Source organism: Prenolepis imparis, unplaced genomic scaffold (assembly GCF_030444845.1).
Source record: "Prenolepis imparis isolate NDT839.2.m4 unplaced genomic scaffold, iyPreImpa1.0 SCAF_6, whole genome shotgun sequence".
NCBI lineage: Eukaryota > Metazoa > Arthropoda > Insecta > Hymenoptera > Formicidae > Prenolepis > Prenolepis imparis.
This window is the reverse complement of record NW_028141164.1, coordinates 2,282,596-2,302,196: the sequence shown is the minus strand read 5'-3', so window position 1 is coordinate 2,302,196 and position 19,601 is coordinate 2,282,596. Positions and strand designations below refer to the sequence as shown.

General features: G+C 39.6%; 1 protein-coding gene across 5 annotated transcripts in view; it reads left to right on the top strand.

Annotated features, from left to right (window-relative positions):
* Positions 1-19,601, top strand: part of Osp (myosin phosphatase Rho interacting protein outspread) — a 164,117-nt gene that overhangs the window by 52,333 nt on the left and 92,183 nt on the right. Inside the window, exon 1 of one of the 5 annotated variants that reach the window (XM_083041113.1) lies at positions 12,905-13,155. The exons of the other annotated variants lie outside the window; for them this stretch is intronic. The gene's annotated coding sequence lies outside the window, so the exon portion shown is untranslated. Of the gene's footprint in view, positions 1-12,904; positions 13,156-19,601 lie in introns of those variants that run through there. 5 annotated transcript variants of the gene reach the window in all.

Below are 19,601 nucleotides of genomic sequence, written 5' to 3'. Positions count from 1 at the left end.
ATTGTCCCGATAGATATATATTCATGATGTGCGACGGCGCTTTATTGCATAATCCATGTGTGTATTTTGTTGCGACACACCTATGACACCTGCTCGTTGTCGCATTTGGCGCTAATCTGAAATGTAAACAGTCTTATCGCAGAGGAAAGGCATACGAAGCTCGTGTCGTCTCGTTCTCTCACGCTGAGAGACTTCAGTCTCGACTTCATTGAAAACAAAACGTCGTATCTGTTTTCTTATCGCGCAATTGTAAGAAACGTTAAAATCGTGAACATCTCGGCGTCAAGTTTACAAGAATTGTCTTGGAATCGATTCCGATTTTCTCCACTTTTTCCATGTAAATATCACATTCTTGATAATATAAATATTTCACAAATACTGTCATCGATATCATAAAAAAATATTTTATTATAGACGCACTTTAAATTAATACGAAATATTGCCAAGATACTTACTACGTTCTTGGAAACCTCTTCTTGGAAATATTTATCGAAGAAAAACGCAATTCGAGATTCGTCGAACTATTCGTCATGAAAATATTTTACGATCAGTCAGATATTCTATGCCTAAATAACAATATGACACATACTCGTACGTCAAAGAAATAATATATTTCGATAAAATATAAAATATATTGACAAAAATTCAGCGGATTTGAACTAGTCGAGCGAGCATCACTCATTTCGCCTCGCGATAATTTAATTAGGAACGATCGATTCTAATTCCAGCATGTCACATCGCCCTCCCTTAATTATCCAATTAACGCGCTCGCCTCGCGAATAGAGACTATCGACAATCGAGGACCGAGGGATATTTTCCCAGCGGCGAATGAGATGGGACGATGGAAATTAACGCGGTGCGATTCTAATGAATCGCGCAGGAAGCGCGAAAAAAAAGATCGAGGTCGGATGCGCGCGCGATGCATTCCTGAACCGCAGATTTACATTGTACGCGGTATACTTGGTTTCCTTTCGCTGTTTTTTTTTCTCTTTCGGTCCCGCCGTGAAACTGTAAGTGTGTAAGTCGTTGCTCGCATTATTTCCAACATTCTCAACACGTGTATGTACGTTCCGCGGTCTCAAAAGAGATCGGCCGGCGTTAAGGTGCGCCGCGTATCACGTCTCGCACGATGAACGAGCCTCGTAAATCGCGAGACGTTAATCACGGCCGCACGAAATTGTTTACACGGCGTTTCTAATGGACGTTTAACGACTCTATTCCAGGATTACATTTCGAGAGAATTATTAATTCTTCACCGCGAATAAAAGCGACAAAATTTGCATTTGCACTCGAGATAAATATAGTTACACGAAATATCGAACAATTAAATTTTTATTTGTCAGAAATTCTATTGATAGAAATTGCAAGTTTTAATTCTTTCAATCGCCTGTTTTTTTTTTATCGAGATGTTGCTGCATTTTTTCTGCTTCGAGTTTATTTTATTTGCTCCGAGAGAGAAAAATGAATAGCGGTTGAGGAATAATTTATGACTTTAATCAATATTATTATATTTAATATATAAAATTATACAATTATAATTATAAAATTGTATAATTATAAATATATTAATTATATGATCAATATACGCAAATATATTAATTACTATAGGTATATATAAGAGTGTTAAATTTTTATCAGAGCGATTTGTACAATTTTATTATTTCGTTACGACAGAGAATCAATTTATTGTCGATGCGCGCTTTCGCGCGATAAAACAATTTAATCGGACGCATTCGCGTTTCTATGCGCAGCCTTAATGAGCATGTTCCTGCTTGCAACGATGCAGTCGTCGCGTCGTCGGTCGACCTGCACACGCGAATAGTACACGGCTTAAGCTCTGCCGCTGCAAAATGCATTTGCTTACAGCTGGCTCACGTACGTCCATATAAAACATCGCATTATTCGCGAGTTATGCCTCGTATGCACACGTCGATTCTTCTCTTTTTTTCTCGCTCTTCCCCTCTTTGTGCCGCGTCTTAAAGTCTTCGGTCAGCCCTTAGCGTCCATATGTTGCCCTTTTTCTTCCCTCTTCTTTTTTTTTCCCCGCGCCAGATTAGTAATCTCACCTCGACGAATGCAAATGCATCTTCGATCCATCCAAATCCGATGAAATATATATAAATATATTAGATACGATCCTTGTAAATAAAAAATAGTTGCAAACGTGGCAGCGAAATATCGCGCGTCGCGATCGGGAGAGCGCAATATAAACAGCTCTTAGGAATCCGATGATATATATTAAGCCGAAAAATATTTTCGCCTTCGCGAATCGCTTACCATCTGCGCGGCGGAGTCCGCAAAAGTCCACGACTCACTGTCGTTTCATCGCGCTCGGTGCATTGCAACGTTTATGAGCGGCGTATATCAACGGCGGTTTTCAACGCACACTGCGTCTGCAACTCGGAAATGTTACTTATAGGAGGATTAGTTGCATAGAGAGAGAGAGAAAGAGAGAGAGTTACGGTGTTAGCACCAGTCTCGACCAGGTTGCTCCGTCATTCGCAACTGCAACTAGATGATTTAGAATGGAGAGAGCCCTCAGTAACTATAGAATTTAATAAAACGCAACTTTGATTCTCGATTCTACGATTGACGAGGAAATAGATAAACGTGATTGCGCGAAAAGTCGGCACGTGAATCTCTCGCGTGTATAAAATATACGCGCGTGTCTTATATATGCACATATACCTTCGTCGAGTTGAAATTTATAAAACGTTTATGAAATTGAAGGTCATCCGTGACGAACTCGCATTCGCCGCGCTTTCCATGATCAAAAGGCGGAAAAAACAGACGGGTTTATACACACATTTCTCTCTCTAAATGCTTTCGAGGTTTTTTTTTTCAAACGCGATCTATGATATTAAATCAGCTGTATTATATTAGCGTTATAAATACGAGACGTGTATGTTCTACATCTTCGTGATTATATATTCGGATCGCCGATAGAAGCTGGAAACGAATAGAGAGAGAAGGATCGTAACAGTATATCGATAAGCAAAGGTCACTGGGCGAATCAATAAATCGCCGTACAATTCGCGGTTCTTTGCAACCATTTATCATACACCTGCATAAATCATGCGCGCATGACAAAAAGACGCCCAGAGACTCGCTCGTTCGGTATCTCTGGGGCTCTTTGCGCATTCCTTACGCGCGTTTCGAAAGTAACGAGAGGCGAGGCGAGGTGGTGCTTGTATAGGGATCGGAAAGCGAAACAAAAGGTCCGGCACGCTTGTCGTGCTAAGCTAATTATCGATAAGGCAATCAATCTCTAGAATGCGCCGCGCTCCGGGTCACTAATGCCAACCTTCGGGCCAAGAGAGAAAGCAGCTTTGATTGGAGTCATGTACCATCTGTCTCGCGATATTGCTGATATTAGCTGTGTTGGTAGAATCTCGTCCTTCCCCCCCCCCCCTTCAAAAACGTACAAATTCGCGCATGAGGACACGCGGTATCTCGTTGCTATTGCATACAGAAGCTTATATAAGTTCCAACTAATATTCTAAATATGATTGATAAAGGAAAGGAAAATATTTCGTCATCATAGTTTTATATCATCACGAATTAATATTATATTATGTATATTATTGTAGGTTTTCGTCGTGAGTCTCGCTTTGTAGATGAAATGAGATCTCATGCAAATTTTACGACGACGCGTATGTATTAGTCGACGTTTTTTAACCGCGACGCCGATCTCATAAATTATATAGGCCTCGATGCGCTTAATATGGATGTCGCTGTCACGAGGCGCCTCGAGAAAGACCTGAATGTTTAATCAAGTCTTTCATCAAGGCTGTGTCAACCGCGAGGTCATCGGTGCCGATACGGGACACCGCCCATGTGTTTAAAACACGACGTTACAATCTCGCGAAACTTGTTAAAAGCGCCGCCGTAACCAAAGTAACCCGCCGCCGTGTACATCGTGACTTCATCGTCTAGCACCTCGGAATCTGTCTATTGTTCTATGAATAGAGCTCTGGCTATCTCCGTCCCTTCCTCGAATTTTCGCTGCAACTTCGCACAATCTTTCACCGGAATGGCTAAAACATGTAAAATATTCGGAATTTCGATAGACACTTTAAACTTTAAAGCATTCTTATGTCACGCGCTCCAATATATCGAGATAAAATATTCTTTCACTGGAATCCTTAAGATAATCCGGCTTGGAACGAATTTATCTTTGGAAAAGAAGGCAGAACGTGATCGTATCTCGTCGCAAAAGCCGATGCAAAAATTCTTTTATGTCTTTTCGTCCGTTGTCGATTCTTCAAATTGACACAGGCTTGAATAGCAATGAAATTAATCTAATAGCAAGAGATAGCCGAAAATTTAATTGGCATAAGCATTGTTGCAGACGCCATTGTTCTATGTATACTTCACAGTTGAAAAATTTGTTAAATTTAACAAATATCACATGTCCCAAACGGTCCACAGAAATTTTTGTGTTAATTTAACATAATACGGATATGTTAAATGATGACACGAATATTGTGTTAATATTTTAACATAAAATAAATGCAAACTTCAAGCAAACAAAATAAATTTTGTGTTAAATTAACATAGTTTTAATGTATAAATTAACAAAAAAAATTTTTAATTTTACATTTTATCATCCCCACTTATATTATAAAGTAAAATTAACATTTTTTTTCTGTAAATTTTAACAGATAAATCTTGTCACTAATAATACCGAACATATTTATTGTGTAAAATTAAAAGTAAATACACATTGTGTTATTGTTACACTTTTTTTCAGTTATTTTAATAATTTTACATTTGAGTTCAATTAACACAACAGCAATATGTTAATTTAACACAAAAATTTTAACGGGGACCGTTTTTAACAAGAAAACACATTTTCCAACTGTGTTGCATCACGATAAGCGATTTGCGGCTCGACAGAATTTTTCCTTACAACCGAGATCTTCTCGAGTATTCCTCTCTTTGTTTCCGCGGACATGTCTTTGAAACGGAACAACAAGAAGGAGAGGATGAGAAGCGGAGAGAACGCGTGCACACGCAAAGAGTTACGCAAGCGGTTGCTCTTCAACTGCTCCGCGCGTTACGCATCGACGAAGGAAAATGAAGCGAATCAGCTTTGAAGAACCGTTTCGTTTTTTCATGTCATACCGCGTCAGCTTGTTGCAAAAAAAAAAAAAAAAAAAAAAAGAGTACAGTACATCTGTAGTACAGCCGGGAATATTTTCTTCGTCGGCAGACGTGAAATTAGGCGTCGCGTAACACGAAGGCGGCTCTTTTCATTTTTTTTTTTCTTTCATATAACTTAAACATTTTTTAAATAAAAATAACATGTTCTGTTTTATACACGCATAATGTCCTGTCTTAATCGAGAGAGAATAATTGCAGCAAGTTTTGATATTTAAAAAAATCTTATTTGTCTGTCTTTACGGTTTTCCTTAAACTATTTTTCTTATATAAATTAGGTATATAATTACATAATTTTTTTTACATAAAAATTTTACAATTTTTATTTAATGAAAAAAACAGTTTGATTACCTATCAGTCGCATGTAAAGAAATCTGATTTCACTGAGAAAGTCGAGGAAGTCGATTCGTCCGCTGAATTGGTACGGCGAGTTTCTCACTGTCTAGTTTGATCGACCTATTCGAGTCGAGAGAGGAGGCGGAAAGATCCGGAAGAGTAGGTATAAGGAGGAAAACTTTGTAACAGTGGGTTCGTCTTCTCGGTGAATAGTATATACGATATGTTATTATGGAGCACGCGCGTGTACACGGCGGCACGTACATCCAACTAGCGCTTACCTTGTTCATGCTTGACCTAAACCGTACGTGAAAATGAAAGCTAGCATCGAGAATTTCAATTGTGTGTTATTTAGCTCTCTAGGTTATTTATTAATTATTTTTTTTAGGATAGAAAAATTTATTGAATTATTTTCTCGTATCTTGTATAGTATATGTATCCTTAAACTTGCTAAAAAAATTTATCTTTATATCCTGGAGCTATTTGAGCTTCTTTAATCGAAAAATTCAAAGTCTCGATTTTTTTTCAAATAAATAATTATGCAATGCGTCGTAAATACGTAAATGAACACATTTCGAGCGATTAGGGACGACGAAAGAGGGCGATCACACGGGCTGCTGCGTCACCCGAGGCATCGCCAGAGAGAAAGGGCGAAAGAAAAGTCGAGAGCGTGCGAAAGCGATTCTCGCGGAATTATTGTCCGCCGCTCAGTTTAATCGTCGGTAACGAGCGACCGCACGAGACGATACTTACTCCGTCGTCGCATAAGTATATGTGTATATGTATACGACGACCGTGGCCGTGGAAAGACAATAAAACGGAATCGACGGGACGAGGGAAATGCCGGTGTATCCGAGAGAGAGGGTGGGAGCCCGACTTGATAGGCGTAATTGTCCTTCTTCTCGCGTTATCAGCGCGGGCCGATCTCACGAGCGGGCGCCGTTTTCTAGCGGCGAGATAATACGTCGTCCTCTGCATCGATCGATCGATGCATCGAGGCAGCCTCTCCTGCTCGTTTGCGGATTTGCGAAGTCAACCGTACGCGAACCGTAAGGATAAACCGTTGGAAAGCCTTTCCCGTGAGAGTCTTTGGTCGCTTCGAGAGGAGGATCGAGTCGGACGAGTTCCTCGACCCTCGCGCAATTCGCTCCTTCTCGCGGATGCATCGAGGGCAATTTTTTCCTTTTCCTCCCCCCCAGACACGAGGGAAACGGAGAAACGAAATACGTAAAGCCTCTTGCAAGTACGACTCTGCACGATTCGCGATTTAACGTTATAAAAGCTATTATCTCGGTATAATTGGGAAGGTGTGGTTTATATACGTGTATGTGTGTAACTTTCTAATAACATAATTGCCCGAAGCTATATTCGTGCGCATTACAGATTTTGGGTTAATACTCTCGTTTCAGGGGTTAATAACGTATACGCATGTGAAACGATTTACTTGCAAGAGAGTGCGAAGTTTGTTCGCGGTTAAAATATGTCGAAATATCTTGACAGTCCAAAGTTGAAGTTTCATTTAATCATTCTTCCTATTATTTACCGAAAGTTCTCACGTCATTTATAAGCAATTTAATTTTAATTCATGCGTCTCATAAATATGCTCCTTTTTCCCTCTTTCATCTAGAATTCTGCTAAAATATCATAAATGCTCGTTGCATTCTGTTAAAACTATGAAAAGTTTGAGGTACAATCTTCATTTTTAAAGAATCTAGAGATTTTAGGACGGTTTATGTGTGAAAATAAATTCTCCAATTCTCTCCTTTTCTCTTCCTCGTCTATCGAGGTCCTTGCACCGGCAAGGATGAGGACATCGCCATCGGCGAGAAGAATTGAAACGTGAAATTTTATTTGCTCGCGTTGCTTTGCCGCGGTGTGCACGTTTCTCCCCATCTCCACCTCCTCCCCCCGTGTGTCCTGTTAGCCGTGGGACAGCCGGCGTATCCGCGAGGGATCTACGAGAGCAAACACAGTGCGCTAATTAGATTTCCACCTGCCAACCGCGAGGCTCAAGGCGAGCGCGCACTTGCCGCGCTCGATGTTGCGCAGCGTAAAAAAAAAAAGAAAAAGAAAAAGAAAAAGAAAAAGAAAAAAGCATCGCGCGCGGAAGCGGCCGGTTAACCGGCTGTTTGATTTCAGTCGACAGTCACCGATTACGAGCGACGATGAAACCATATGGTGACGATCGAGCGGATCGCTAGAATTTCGCGGCGGCGGCAACCATCTGCGAGAGGAATTAACGCGCCGATTGGTAACGGCTGATTTTGCTTATGTAATTGGTCGATCCGTTTATTATCGAGATTTTATCCAGTCAGTCAAGTGGGAAGTTCTTATAACGTAATAATACGAGAGATTATGAATGCGAAAGATGACTGCTTTTATGTTGGATAATCATAAATAATAGCATAAGTAGAGTATGCAAAAAATTGATAATATATATTTTTTTTATAAGATCTTTAACTTTGATTGTTAAACAAATTGAAGGGAGGGGAAATAGACGGAATTATGTTAACAAAGAAAAATCTTGGGACTATTCAATATAATATTGTAATGTTATCTCTATATATTAGTTTTGCCATTAATTAACTTTTAATTTATTGATGTAATATTTTATATTAGAATTAATATTAGAATTTTTATCACGTAGAGCAAATTCTTATGAACGCTTAAGATTTTAATTTGATTATATTGTTGATACTTAATGTTTGAGTGTGAAGGATACTTTTTCTGAAGGAAAGTCTCTAAAGAGGTGCTAAGTATTCTCTCAAGTGTGCTCATCACGCCTCGTACATATTATTGGGAATTTACTGCGTGGGATTGCACGAGAATGTTTGCTACTTATGACAAAAGCGGGTAGGCAGACAATCGCGTGTCATCGGGTGCAAATTAAGACTAATGTTCTTCGCGGCACGAGTCCGGAGACCTCGATTTTAAAATTCACTTTCGTCACCTTTTGCCCTCGGGTGATACACCAAGTGTACCAAATACAATTCTGTGACAAGAATATTGACAAGAATATTGATAAATATCAATAGATCAAATTAGAAAACGTTATAGGCATATAGATAAAGCATTCCTCACAATCAAATGCTAAATATCAACAATATAATCGAATAAATTTTAAGCATCATATTATAGTTGCAAGAAAAATTTTAATATTAATAACTTAATAAATATAAGATATTATATCAAATAAATAAATTAATTGAAATAATTGTTAAATAGTCCCGACATTGCACAAAAAGTTCTCGTCTCGTTTTCATTTGTGTAATGCAATGCATTTAAATGCATAATGTATCTCTAATCGTGTTAATCTCACCAAACCAGGCCAGAGATCAATTACATCATAGTACACTTTCGTTGAGAATCTCTCATTCGAGAATTATCTGAAAATATTATAACACGACGTAATCCGGGTGTGTGTTTTGAACGGACGTCAAGTCGGACTCGATAGATTGTTCCACTTTTCGCGTTCGCGTTGCTCCGCCTCGGAGAGATTTATCTGCCAGTATAACTAATCTCTCTGAATCTCTCTCAGGTGCTTCTATCGCGCGTCAGTGGGTTGGCTTCGCAGAGGCTGCTCGAATAGCTTATATCTTATATTAATGACGAGAGTACATTCGATCGGGATTTATCTGATCTAATGCGCCATTCGCGACCGAGTGAATCGTGGACAAGTCGATGGCTCGACCAATCCGATTATTCGATCGAGTTAAAGATAAAGCGTAGTTATGTATCTGTGGCAGTGGCATGCAACATGCGCTATCTTAGTCAGACGTTTCATTCCTTAATAACGTGAGGTGTTGCACGGGTTTCAATCAATTTCGCAAAATTCGAATTAAAAGTCATACATTTAATAATAAGATAAATTTCTAAAATATATTTCTTATTTCGTTTAACAAAATTATTTTATTAGCGATTATACGTATAAATTTCTAAATAAATCTCTAAATGCAATTGTGACGCGTCAGAAAAAAGTGACTAATTTTCTGCAAATGAGACGCGTCAGAATCATCTGTCATCACCGATGACATTTAACACGTCGACTGATAGAGAACGATTAAAATGCCGGTCGAGAAAGAAAGCAAATGGCACGTCGAGGCGAGGAATCGCGAACAGCGAAATTGAAATATCGAACAAGTACGTGTTGCATCGTGTTGCCGAGCTCGAAATTAATTTGGATCAAGTAACGGTAGAAGCAAAGAGAGAAAAAGAAACACTCTTTCCGACAAGCCAATCGAGACATTCGTAACTTTGCGTGCGAGTTTAACGTATGTCCGCGATATAGTCGCGTGTGTAGGACCCCTAACGAACCGTAATTAATTTATATCGATTCATCGTTGAGGGAGGGAATATTTATTTCGATCGCTAACGGATTAAATTTCTGTTACGTAGCAAAGAAGAGGAGAAAACGTCATATATGTCGTACACGAAGATTCTTCTCGCTTATTTATCTACGCATTTGTTGATCCAGCTGCTCCTAATCTCGTATTTGTATAGAGTTACTATTCGCACAACGCGCGATTACCGTCATAATTCACGACTGTCGATGATTGCGTCACCTCTGATACATCATCGTGACCGGCGAGATATAATACAGGAAGTTCTCTCGACGAATTATTTCAACAATGTTGCTCTGTTTCTCGCGATGTTTTAATCTTGCCGTGTATCATTGTGCTTGATCCGCTCAAAGATGCAACAAAATTCTGTGAAAAAAATAAGTATTAACTATTATCGTTGAATTTAAAAGCCTGTGTAAATTTTTTCGCGTGTTGATTTTAGAAAGAGCCTTTGAAGAGCCTCTTTTACACGCTCCTTATACGTCAGGAAATGCGCATTAAGAACGCTGGCGCGCATAAAAAGATACGTGACCAAAAATAGCTGAGCGCGTAAAAATAGTCGTTACCTCGACGGCCGAAGAAATTCGCGATATACATTTTCATGAAGTTAACGAAATCGAATCTCGAATCGCGGGGCGCGCTCTCTTAACCTGGAATGTGAAGGATCGCGAGCGAATCGCACCGTTCTCCTCCGCTTGGGCTTGTCAAGGTGGTTCGGATGACAGGCAGGGACTGATTGTGAGTCATTCCCTCGATCGGCTACATTCCGCTTCGGTGAGATATATGGTTTCGCGAAAAACCCACTCGCGCAGCGAATCCTTCAGCGACCGCGAAATTCCGCTCTCGTTTTAATATCGTGTCGCAAGGACGCGAGATATTAATGTCTCATCCTTTCGAGGCACCTCGAGCAATTTTCGCGGTCGATTAATGCAATGAAAACAAGAAGGATTCGCAAATAGTACCGGAGGATTGCGGCTATTATCCGCTATTCATCGCGAGAGGCGATCCTCGGGATTGGTAGGCGAGGTCATCCTCGATATACATCTTCGGCTACCGTGTACACAGAAAAAAAGAAATGTCAAATCAATACTTATATACTCGTATATACGCAACAATAGCTATAATATTCTTATAAGAATTTGCTAAATCTTAAATTTCAACAATATTACAGTCTTATTTCAATATTATAAATGTCATCTGAAGAATATGAAAAAATATTTTATATGAAAATATGTTATTTTCTGTCCAATATTTTTCTTTTCCATTCAAGAAAATTATTCTTAAATAATAAGATTAATATTTTTCTTGATTGAACTATATAAAATTTGCTTAAATGAAAACATTTTATATAGTTCAACCAAGAAAAATATTAATCTTATTATTTAAGAATAATTTTTTTGAATGGAAAAGAAAAATGTTGGATAGAAAATAACATATTTTCATATAAAATAATATATTTTTTCATATTCTTCAGATGACACTTATAATATTGAAATAAGAAGATTATAGCTATTGTTGCGTATATACGAGTATATAAGTATTGATTTGACACTTCTTTTTTTTCTGTGATGTATAATGATGATATATGTATGTTTGAGAATTATTTTTATTCGATTCATTAAGCTGGGCACAATCATTTAATTTAATAATCGAATGAAACATGTGAAAAATTTTAACGCTCTTTTGCTAATTTTATATTATGTTTTTGTCGAGGGGTGTCTCTCACTGTCGCAATACATGTACATTTTTTCTAGAATTACGTGTTACTTCGCATTCATTTACAAGCATAAAACAATAACAAGATTAAAACGTTTTAAAAAGTAAAAATGATGTTGTTATGACGTTTTTTAAATATATATTTTACCAAATATTATAATTTATGAAATTATTAATATTTGATATTTAATTTGTTCAGATCTAATATAATTTTATTTGTATTGTATGTGTGTTCAAGTTTATATAAAAGAAATTTTATTAAAAATGTTAAAAATTTTATTAAAAATGGTTTTTTAAGTTGATTTTTAAAAATTTCTGAATTTTTAATCACGAAGTTTAAAACAAAATATTTTTTTAAAACTTATAATTGGGAACACGTAACTTTTTGTTATATTTTTATTATATCATATTTTAATTTAGGTGTTCCAACTAAATATTTGCAATATTAATTTTTAAAAAATGACGTGCGCGCATGTACGATGCACTCCCTCTGCCCCCCCCCCTCTCCCTCCCACGCTGGACAAAACGGTCGCGTTTTTCCTTCGATCATAACTTCTCGAGGCGACTCGAATACACGCATTAATCGCGACCAGCATCGCGACTGTCGAATAAAGTGTGCATGTGTGTGTGCTCGATCTAGTATTGTTAAGGTTTTGTCATTGTTCTTCGCGATAATATTCCTTCGATTTGCGCGAACGCGAACGCTTGTAATTTCGAAAGTTTCGGCGCGCATGCGCGGTGGCGTTACTGTAGTCTCGTCGAGTCTCCTGCCGGTCGTCGCGTCGGTGGTCCGTGGATCCGGCGGATTTTCGCGATTTTTTCCCGCTCCGAGGCAACCCGCGGTCTCGAATTAGTGCCGAAAGTGTCGTATTAACGCCGTGCCGCGTTAATACGTGTCGGGTACGCGTTATCTCGCGGAATCGTGGCGTCTCGGAGCACCGGCAAGGCGGTGGAGCGAGCTCAGTGATTCTCAGCGGCCGGCATTACTGCGCGGCAATGTTCAGATTGCGGTGACGTAGTCACGCGAAAATGACCCTTCTTGACTTATTTACGGGGACCGTTAGACGAGAGACTCGCGGCTTCTGGGTGAATTATGGATGCGATCGAGTGCCAGGAGGATCGAATTCATGTTCGGCAAGGGTCTCCGGTGCCGAGTCGACATCGGACGAGTGTCCTGAAGCGATTATTAGCACGCAGGACTGCATCTTGAGACAATAGGGAATGCATCGAGCGAGATTCAAAATGGACGCAAATATTACCCGAGCAGCAAGTACGAGTGACGTCGTGACGTGACGTCACGACACGCCGCGAACGGGACGCCACGAAACGGGAGTATTGAGAAAAAAATTTTCTCTCTTTCTATCATGTTTTCTCGTTCCGTCTCGAAAATAAATCACGTATCTCGTCGTATCTCGTCGTATCTCGTCAGTGCGGGAGTGTCGAATTCATATCGGGCGTTTGTATGAGTGTATGAGTGATCTATACAAAAGCATATTAAATTTGCGATAGTGTAAAATGTGCCCAAAGTCCCCCTGTCAATTGGATATACATTTGGATATAATATACGGCGGAATATGGATTACTGAACTGCAGCGAATCGGTGAGCGTTAGTAATGTTATACTGTCTTCAATTCTAATATTATATAATGCTCGATATGCAATGATTCACATATAATGTGTTATATATATTTAGTACGCGAATTATAGCCATAAATTTTTTACCAAGTTTTTGATAAAAAAAACTTGACGAGTGAAACACCCCTCGGTTGAGAAAATCAACTCTTTGATTTTTAATAAATTTTTTTTTGCATTACAAATTTTATATATTTAACAATAAATTTATTTAGGAAAATTCCAAACGTAGAATTTTAAAGCAACACTGTAATTAACAAAGACACGCAATAAAACATGCACAGAAAAAAAAAGACGTCGAATCAATACTTATATACTCTTATATACGCAACAATAGCTATAATCTTCTTACAAGAATTTGCGAAATCTTAAATTTCAACAATATTACAGTCTTATTTCAATATTATAAGTGTCATCTGAAGAATATGAAAAAATATATTTTATATGAAAAATATGTTATTTTCTATCCAACATTTTTCTTTTCTATTTAAGAAAATTATTCTTAAATAATAAGATTAATATTTTTCTTGATTGAACTATATAAAATTTGCCTAAATAAAAACATTTTATATAGTTCAACTAAGAAAAATGTTAATATTATTATTTAAGAATAATTTTCTTGAATGGAAAAGAAAAATGTTGGATAGAAAATAACACATTTTCGTATAAAATAATATATTTTTTCATATTCTCCAGATGACACTTATAATATTGAAATAATATATTGAAGACTGTGTAATACTGTTGAAATTTAAAATTTAGCAAATTCTGTAAGAAGATTAGCTATTGTTGCGTATATACGAGTATATAAGTATTGATTTGACACTTCTTTTTAATGCTCTCGTTCACGAGCCAAATATGGACTACGCCTTGAGAACGATCGCGTGTCGCTCGGGAAGAAGAAAAAAAAACGTAACATGTACACACTCATACGCTGTCGTGGAATTATGATGTACGCTGTTATTTACTGCGAATCGTCTTTTTTACTATCCTCGGGACTATAAATAGCGATATCTCGACGACGCTGAAGCGCGAGTTGCGTAACGCACAAAAAATCGCGGCCGGAGATCGTCGGAGATTCGCGTGATCGCGCGTAATTAACGCGAGGGAGATTAAAGGCGGAAAATCTTAGCGCGCGAGTGATCGTTGATCGTCATTCGGGATGAAAATGAGAGATGTACCGCGAATCGAACCGCCTTGGAAAGGTCACGAGGAGGTAACTGTGAGAGGTCGCGCAGAGATGAGGAAGATGATAATGATGAAAGAGAGAAGAAAGGGGGGACTGCGAATACATGACGAGATTCGCTTTACCGAACGGTGAAAGCGATTCTCCATTAATGCTTCTCTTCGTCGAGGACCTGAAATACTCGTATGCTGGAGGCTCAAGCCTCGTGGACTTCCGGCCGAGGCACTTCGGACTTGTGTACCTACCTAAAAAATTTTAACGCACCTTCGTGACCATAAAGAATCGCATCATCGCTTGTTTAATCGACAATCGTTTCCACTGCGTTTCTCGACGATGGGGATAAAAATAAAATAATCTCGGGAATATAGTAAATCGATAGTAAAATCAGTTAATAATTAATGGCGAGAGATTTAGATATAGGAATTTTATTCGAGAGAGGATTATTTGACACGAAATCTCGTTTCAACACCATAGTTAAACTTTTCATTAATCCGTCTGTTAATTAGAAATGTAATATACTTGTTCATCTCGATTAATCTCGATCGGCCGAGTAATTTCGCATTCTCCGCGGGACGGTGCATTTCTCGCGGCTTCATCATCGTTTATTTGTAAACAGGATCGGAAATTAGGTAGGACAACCCAGCCGAGATACGTTAGAGAATCCGTTGGAGATCCTGTTGAACGATGGAGCCCGCAGGTTGTAATCGTGATCCTTCGAGGCGGTCTTATCTGGTATAACTGTACCTCGTTCACAGCAGTTTAGCCGCCGCCGCCGACGACGACGACTATTACCCTACTCGCGGAAATCTCCGCTCCTCGATCATCGGGTCGATCGTCGGGTACGCGATTTTTTTTTTCCGCGGCAACCTCGATTTTTCTCGAATATACGATTAGCCTTAGCTGGCTTACATAACGGGGCGCACACGTAATCCACTTCCGTTACGTCAAGTGATTACGCCAGTCCTTGAGCGTGACATTGGCGATTTCCAAAGATGTGGTATTAGAAGGAAATTACACGTCTAGCGCGTATATACAAGTTCTTTTCTCCTTCGGTCTCTTAATACTGACTTGTCGGAAATTATGGAATATACAATAAGGTCGCGGAAAAAGATTTGCAATATTTTATTTGCCGTACGAAGCTACTTTTGATAGAGACGTATTATTAATAATATAATATTCATATAGAACGTTCGACGATATATTTTATTATAGCAAAATCGATGGTAATTGTCATACAATTTATAATTCACGGAGAAAGATTGACAATCGAAGCAATTTCATTTTGTCACAGATTTACGTATTATATTTATATTACGTGATGCGTTTTTTCTACTTCCGTAGAGAGTAAGTAAGAGGTGAGGCACATACGTAAGGAATTTCCCCCGAAAAAAAGTACAGATCGCGCACGTGCCGTAAAGATTACGTGACCGTAATCCTTGGAGGTGGTCTTATCCCCGTAACTGTACCTGCCGACAGCGGTCCACCGACGAGTGCCCATCGCGGCTACTATTAGCGATTCTCCCGTTAGGATAAATACGTGCCAGGCGCCACGCAGGATCTCGACGATTAACGGCCGATTAACCATGGCGCGCTGACCATTTCGAGATTTTATGGAAAGTAGCTGTTGTAGAATTTATACGTATCCTTCTTTTCCCTCTTTCTTTCTCTGCCTTTATAACCGTATTGTTACATCGTGTGTGAACATGCAGTTGAGAATTGCCTACATAGTGTTCGCTCTCGTCATGTGTTTCTCTTGTCGATCCACTTTCTGCTTTCCTCTGCTTCTCTGGATCCCTCAATGATTTTCTGCACAGCTGTTTTCAAATCAATTTCACGTAGAATAGGAATTTTTGCGAAAGAGTTTAGTCACGTGTGCAATTATTCAGTCAATTGAAAGGGATTTCCTGATTAATTTCGATTAACTGTTAATGACGTTGAGAGAAGCGGTCAGAAGCCAATTGCAAAGAGCATGATATTAACTCGGGTCTGCATTTATAACGAGTATAATATGCGCGTCGAGCCCTTGTTCGGACAATTAAAAATTTCATCAATCATCATTAATAAATCATTAAAAAGATCATTAATAAATATGTTCATTATGGCAACTTCTGCTTAATGAGCAATGTTGATGAGATAAAATTCAGAATCCAGTTATAGGGAAAGGAACTTCATTAATAAATTAAAAAAGCACGCGTTGATACTGTATTTTAGAAATTTTGAATTCTGAATTTCATCCTCTCGCCGAGGAGAATTAATAGAAAATCGATTAATATTTTAATCATACACACATAATTTTAAGTGCGACAATCACTCAAGATTCTAGTCTCTCTAAAACTCACCTCCACCGCGTTAATCCGAAACGATACGCGATTGCTTCGATCGATCGATCCCGCGGCCGACCTCAAGCTAGGTCGTAATCGTGCCTCGGATCTACGACACCTGATCCACGCCGGTGGATCGCGACATGGGCGCGAGCGGATGACTCAGAGAGACGCGAGGTAGACGCGCGAGGGGACAAGAGGAGATGCTGCGCCGGATCAGCGGCTTTTTTTCCCCCCTTCGAGAGAGGGTTGCATGCTGCAATGCGGCGATCGCACGGCGCTTTCGCAGGTGCAGGCAGGTTACGCTCACGTCGTCGTCGACACTCACGTAGCGCGGACTCGCTCGGTGCCGTTTGTCGGTGGTGTGACGTCGTTCTTCGTCGTGGATGGTGCCCGGCGCTGATGGTGGTGTTACGGTAGGTTATGCCTCGCATTCCTCCCGAGGTCGACGAACCGAGACGATCCGCCGCCGCCGCGTTGCTCGCCACTGTCCGGCCTGCCTTGCCCTTTCCTTTCCCTTCCCATCTCTCTCGCTCTCTCTCTCTTTCTTTTCCCTTTCTTTTTTCGTCCTTTCATCCCGTTCCCGCCGACGACGACGGCCATGGTCACGGCGAGAGCTTCGCGTAGCCGCGACAGAGAAACACTTCCTCGTGCTACTCCTCCCACACTCTCCATAGGACGTTTCCTACGACGGGACACTTCCGTCTGTTTCTGTCCCGCGACGGCGAAATCAAGGGTCTCGTGCGTTACGCTTAATTATCCGGCGGCAGTCCGCCTTTAGGATCACCGGTATGAGAGTCTAATTAAGGAATACGTTGCGTGAGACTGGGATGTGAAGAAACGTATATGCTGTATACCGCTGCGTTCACTATAATAAGCAATTCCGCGGTGTATGTCTCTTTTAGATCTCCGTCTATTTTCTCGAGACCAGCACCACCAGTGTGATATAAATAATTCATGAATTATGAGTAGTAGTTCTATTCCTGTACATGCACCGGTTTAGAATATATATGATATTAAATTTTATTTATTTTCGACATTTGCGATGTCGAGAAAGAAAATTTTACAAAAAAAGACAATTTTCATCTACGATTGCAAGCGTACGTGAATGCAATTTTGAATGTGAAAGTCGTTCATTTTAATTTTAGCCACTTTCTATTACTTTAATACGTGCGTATAATATTTGCAAAATGAGACTCGACCTCATTATAATCTCTTATTCATCGTTTAAGATTTTTTTTTACGAAGATGCAGTAAAGAATAAACGTTATCTTCTTTGTTGCTCGACGATAAACGCCGCAAATACAGCGTATGCTTTTTCGTGGTGAAAGTACGATTTCCATTACCTTATATGCTTAATAAAGTATCATGACCTCTCTTTATATGACTCCTTTCATGGAGAATACTGAAAATCAACGGCTATCTTCTCATCTCTCTATTAATCAGTTAACTCAATGTATGTGTGTGTGTGTACGATTATCTCTCTCTCTCTCTCTCTTTCTTTTTTAAAAATATATTTATGTAACCTCTTCTCCCTCGTTATTATATTTTCTCTATACATTTTCACATATTTTAATATTTTTCTTATATTACTTTATTTTTATCTGATACAAAAATTACACGAATTATAAAACGTTTTTTTCTAAAATTTCTCTAGAAAAAAGCCTTATTCTGGGGAAACCTTTTTCGACTCGTACATCATATGATGCATTATTATTTGCTCTTAATTATTTTAATTAAACGACAGTTCCATCGTTTTGCAATTTCGACAGTTCGATCGCGCCCTTTTGTCGGCTCTCGGCTGTTCGAGTCTCGGCGCAATTAATTGGACGGCCGAAGGAACGATTAAAAGGAAATGCCATTCCCTTTTCCGGTGCAACAAAGGGTTATCTAATGGAGCGCGTGCGCGAGAAAGAGAGGAGGAAAGGGGGAGGGAGATGAAGCCCGCGCGCTGCAGGTGGAGCGCGATAATTAATTCCGCGCGATCGTTTCTCTCAATTGTTATCGGCATCGGCCGTGGCCGGGCCTCCTCCTCTCCACGGGTGTGCGTATATTCTCGTTATTATTTATATCGTGTGTTTTCACCGGGGGCCCCCTCGTATATACGGTCTCTCTCGCTACGCGCGAATCGCAACCAAGGACGCGGACGCGATAAAATGCGAATTACACGCGTAGAAATCGCCACGGCGATTTGTTTCTACTTATCTGGCGTGTTTGTAGAGTGAGTGCGAGTATAGGATGTCGAATTACAGTTGATTGCTATCACTTGTTCGCGGCCGACGCTGACGCCGCCCTCGGGATGTAATGAGGGTTTCATTTATCGTTACGATAATTTATTACAGAAAATAAATAAATACATGTATATATATATATATATATATATAAAATTACGCGCGCGGGTGTACAGGTATGCGACGACGGGAGATTAAATTCTTCTCAGGATGCGCGCGAGAATAGATCGGCGGGGCGGGAGGACGTTTTCTTTTTTCCTTTCGCGTTCTCCTCCTGGTGGGAATAATTTATCGTCGGGTGTGCGGTGTTTACCCGCTAATAAAATCGTGAAAGTTCGAGCGTAGATGAAGATAAACCGCGCAAATGCGCGTACATACACCACACGCGGCCTTGGTAGTCGCGGGATTTAACTCCTCCTTGGGTGTTGCGGAATTGAAGGGGAAACGCGCCAAGTTGGTGAAATATTTCCTCGGCTAAATCACGGTTATCGGCGGCGGTGCTTGAGAACATTATTACGCGCCTGTAAAAAGCGTTATTATAATCGATCTTGAACGCGAATAAGTCAGGGAAGCTTCGGCGGATAATCTTCGTACCAGGAGAGAGATGGAAAGATTTGACCGGGAAATATATACGAATAATATTATTATATACGAATTAATTATTGAGAGAGAGGGT